Genomic DNA, 5,145 nt, shown 5'->3' with positions numbered 1-5,145 from the left:
CAGCCAGGGCTATACAGAGAAACCCTGTCTCGAAAAACCAAACCAAAAAAAAAAAAAAGAGAGAGAGAGAGAATGAGAGAAAGAGGTAGGCCCTGTCAGCATTCTGTCTAAACTCCACCCCACAGTTACCTGGCAACAGCCAGCTAGGCCTGGTCCACTATAAAAGGGGCTGCTTGCCCCCTCTTCTCTCTCTTGTTCCTCTCTTGCCTCTCTCTCTAGCCTCTTGCCCTTTTGCTCCCCCCCTCTCCCCCTTCCCTTCCTCCTCTCTCCACACGGTCATGGCCGGCCGCTACTCTCTCCTTCTCTCTGCCTTTCTCTGCCTCTACTACTCTCTTACCTCCCCTCCCCTCCCCATGCCCTGAATAAACTCTATTCTATACTATACAATGTGTGTGGCTGGTCCCTCAGGGGTGGGGGTGTCCCTCAGGGGAAGGGATGCCTCCACATGGGCCCGCTGAGGCACCCCCTTTCCCCACAGCTCAGCCCCCCCCATAGAACATATTCCAATGCCTCTTTATCTTTTTTATAAACACATCAGGCCTGTTCTTCTCAAGGACAGAGGACAGGAAGTGGGGAATGCTGTGTCCCCAGGAAATGGAGCTGAAGTGGCTTCCCCAAGAAGCATCAATGCCAGAGACGACCCTTCTGGCAGCACAACTGGTCTGGTCCGCCAGCTGCTTCCATGGGTGCTACGATCATAGCAGAAAAGCATACCCTTTGTCTCTGTCACTTCCAGCTTGCTGACTGACAGAGGGGGTGTGTGTGCTTCGGTAGTTAATGTCTGCCTCTCTCATTGGATCAGCCTCGGGTCCCCAGTCAATGACATTGACTGGGTTGCAGCAGTTTGCCTGGAAGAAACCTGTGTTTGTAGCCACAAAAAGCTTTTTCAGGCCTGGGAGCCTTAGGGAATATTGAGCCAGATGGGGCCATAGATTTCTTCCAGAAAGAGCTCATTTTCTTTGCAATCCCAGGATAATTAATGTGCTAAGGGTCAAGAACATGGCTGGTGTCTCCCACTGGCCTGGGGGTGGGGGTGGGGGTGGGGACCGGAGCAGAGGATACCCATCTGCTAATAACCCAGAGACAAGGAGGACCTCTGGCCTTTCCCAGTCCTGGCTGCTCTGTTCTTCATGGGTGTGGGTGACAGAGAAGATTAGAGAGGTGTATGAAAGATGGTCGGTCCCTGGAACCAGATGGCTAGTCCACTGCTCGAGGGCAAACCCAGCAGGTGGCTGCTGAGCCCCTGATCTGAAAAGCCAGCCTGGTTCAGAAATGCCAGGCCACTCGGGAAGCCAACTGTCTGGGGATGGAGGAGGAATTATCGGGGAAGAAGGAGGCAAACCTAAGTTTTCCTTTAGGTCCACCCCGGGGGGCTCCCTGACCTTCAGTGTTCTGCTTACACTATGCAACACATACCCATCTGCAGACATCACCATTGCTCAAAGCACAGGGATGGTGGTCCTCTTCTTCTGGACATCTGCATGCCGAATAATCTTTTTCCTTTATGAGGAATGCCAGAGTTGACTCAGTCAGGGTCATAAGATGGAGTCACAGTGGCCTTTGTTGTGCAGGCCACTTTTATGTCAACTTGATACAAGCTAGGGCAAGCCTGCAGGACATTTTTCTTAGTTAGTGATTGACTGAGTAGGGCCCTGCCCATTGTGGGCGGGGCCATCTTTGGGCTGGTGGTCTTGGGTTGGATAAGAAAGCAGGCAGAGCAAGCCAATGAGAGCAAGCAGTAAGCAGCACCCCTCCATGGCCTCTGCATCAGCTCCTGCTTCCAGGTTCCTGCCCAGCTAGAGTTCCTGCCCTGACTTCTTTTAAGGATGGAGTATGATGTGGAAGTGTAAGCCAAATAAACCCTTTCCTCCTCAACTTGCTTTGCCCAAGGCATTTCTTTCTTTCTTGCTTGCTTTCTTGCTTTCTTTCTTTCTTTCTTTCTCTCTTTCTTTGGTTTTTTGAGACAGGATTTCTCTGTGTAGCCTTGGCTGTCCTGGAACTCACTCTGTAGACCAGGCTGGCCTCGAACTAAGAAATCCACCTGCCTCTGCCTCCCGAGTGCTGGGATTAAAGGCATGCACCACAACTCCCGGCTGCCCAAGGCATTTCATTACAACAATAGTAACCCTCTTTATGACAACTCCTTCATTCTTTCTATTGAAACTAAAGTTGCCATGAATATCTTTTGTCTAAAACAATCTGAATCCCTGTCTTCTTGTCTTTTTCTTGCTTTCCTTTATAGTTTTCTATTTCTCTCTTCTCCTTTTTTTCTTTTTCTTTTTTCTTGTTTTGTTTTTTACAGAGTCTCAAGTAACCCAGGCTATCCTTGAACTCACTATGTAGCCAACGATGACCTAGAGGTTTTTTTGTTTTTTTCACATGTGAAAGGTTTATTGCGGGGGGGGGGGGGGGGGGGTGCCGGCCGAAAGAGAAAGGGAACAAAGAGGGCCTAGAGGTTCTAATCCTCCTGCCCTCAGTTCCTGAGTTGCTAAAATGGCGGGGACTCCCCACTGTGCCTTGTTTATGTAGTACTGGGAATCAAACCCAGGGCTTTCTGTGTGTCATCTTTTGTGGGCAATATTTTCAGAAATAGCAGGCTACTTTCAAGAAGGCTACACCTGATAACATTCACTTTTACGTGTCTCCCCAAAGTCCACAGGTTAAAGTCCCAACCGCAGCACGGTGGATTAGAGGCAGGACTTCTGCAAAGTAATTTGGATAGAGTCATGATAAAACCCTGTGATGGGATTTTTGTCCCTGTAGGAAAATGAAGAGACCAGACTGTTCTGTGGCTGCTTGGTGTGAGCATTCAGTGGCAAGGTGGCCGACTGTAAACCAGGGGGCGTGGCCTCAGCGTCAGTAAGCCAACGGGCGTGGTGTGCCCTCAGCATCTGTTAGCCAAGGGGCATGCCCTCAGCATCTGTAAATCAGGGATGTGCTCTCAGCATTGGTAAACCAGGGGTGTGCCCTCAGCAGAGGGTAACTGATGTCAGGCGGTCTCAGTGTTCAAGCTGCCTTCCTAGGGTATACCCTTAAGGCCTCTTAGCTTTCACATTGAGCCAAAGCTGGCCTGGGTGCAAGATAGAACCGGTGATGCTAGGTTGTAAAAGATATCACAGCCTCCAGAACGCTGGAATCACTAGCAAACCACCTCGCCCATCTGCCTCAGTCTCCTGAGCTTCTCAATCAGCCTGGCTGAGTGAGCCACTTGGGAGAAGCCATGGGCCTTCAAGCCTTCTGCTGTCCTCAGGCAGACTACAACCCCAGGAGAGACCACACCAGAGCCAAGCCCACTGCAGTGGGACATCCTGATCCTCATGCAATTCTCTGCTTAGATGGTTCTTTTACAGCAATAGATAACGGGTCAAAGACTGGAGCACCTTTAAGATTTATGACCCAGCATTCCAGAGTCTTTCCCCACCCCACCCCCGTCTCCCCAGTCACCAGATTGCTGCTTCCTGTTGTTGTCATGGGACTGTCCCATGTGTGACATTGCATAACCTTCTGATAGGAGTTCCTGTGTTGTAGGGTGTGTTTTGGATGCCACGTCTGCAGCCGTGCAGCCGCTCGCCCTTTACTGCTCTGCTCCCTCATGGAGAGTGGGTTTTGATTTGTGGCCGTGAGCGTGTCCACAAGAGGATGTTCACAGCTTGTTACTCGTGCCCAGCTAAACCATCCGATAGACCATGCTGGGCAGCAAGCAAGCCCAGCCTGTTTTAAGTTAATTCCTCTCTTCTTTGTATTCTCTAGAGTAGAGTAAGCAAAAACATCTGGCTTCATTGGCGACCTCACCGCAGGAATACTCAGTACAAAAAGGAAACAGGGGCTTCCTTTTCTCTGCCCCTCATATTAGACATATCATGGCCTTGATTCGTTATTATTAGGTTCTAAGAATTATCTACTCAGCATCCAAGACATTGGAGGATTTGGAAAAACTTAAAGGAGTGGAAGTTTCCTTGGTATTTGACATGACCTTGTTCACCTAAGAGGCAGATGGCATAAGGAAGCCACAGACATTTCGGTTGGACCCGGGTTCAAATTCCAGTCACACTTCCTACAAGCTGTGTGACCCTGGGCAGGTTTTTGGACCTCTCTGAGCCTTACTTAGTTTCCTCTTCTTTTGTTTGTTTGTTTCTTTTCCAGACAGGGTTTCTCTGTGTAGCCCTGGCTGTCCTGGAACTCACTCTGTAAACCAGGCTGGCATCGAACTCAGGAATCTGCCTGCCTCTGCCTCCCAAGTGCCGGGATTAAAGGTGTGCGCCACCACGCCTGGCTCTGTTTAAGCTTTCTTTTGGTTCTGTTTTGGTTTTGTTTTTGTTTTTTGAGACAGAATCTCTCTGTGTAGCCCTGCCTGGAATGGAACTCTGTAGACCGGGCTGGCTTCAAACTCACAGATCTTCCTGCTTCTGCTAAAGGCACACACTAGCATAGGCCTGGCTGTTTGATATATCTTAAGGATCCAATGGGTGATGAACATGAGCTAGGACCCAGCCTAGAGTGTGCTAACCCTGCCCAGTGACCACACAATTATTATAGACAATCCCATGGTACCTTGGTGAGGCTGTGTCACAAAGCAAGACAGACTCAATCTTTGAATCCAGCTGTGTGGTGTGAATCACATGTCTTCAGCAGCACTGGGAGCCTCAGTTTCTTGGTCTGTAAAATGGGCCCACAATGGACTGTTTGTTGAATCATTATGCAAACTAATGAAGCAATGGATGGATGTAGGGAGGTATTTAGCACTAAGGAGGTCCACAGCACACACAACTGTTATTCTTTATAGAGGAAAGCATTCGGTGACCATCACAACCCAGTGTGATTTCTGTCAATTCAGGCTGCCATCCCCGTAGGTTCATGGGACCTTGACCAGCACATCCCCATTGACTTAGGGCAGAAACCCTGGATGGCAAACAGGTCATCCAGGAACTTCTAGAAGGGATGAGGCTGTGAATGTCTGTGAGAGCAGCTTCCCGAATTCCACCCCAGCACTGACTTGGTAAAATGAAGCTAGTGATTGAAGAAGTCCCCTCCTGCAGGCTCAGGTCCCTTATGAACATGACAATGTTCATGGTGGGGACCAGTGCTCGCTCAGCACATGAGGCATGCCAGGTCTTGTCCTAGTTTCTCTTTGAAAAGGAATCTATC

The sequence above is a fragment of the Mus caroli genome, chromosome 5, assembly GCF_900094665.2.
Source record: "Mus caroli chromosome 5, CAROLI_EIJ_v1.1, whole genome shotgun sequence".
NCBI lineage: Eukaryota > Metazoa > Chordata > Mammalia > Rodentia > Muridae > Mus > Mus caroli.
This window is presented reverse-complemented; position numbering follows the sequence as displayed.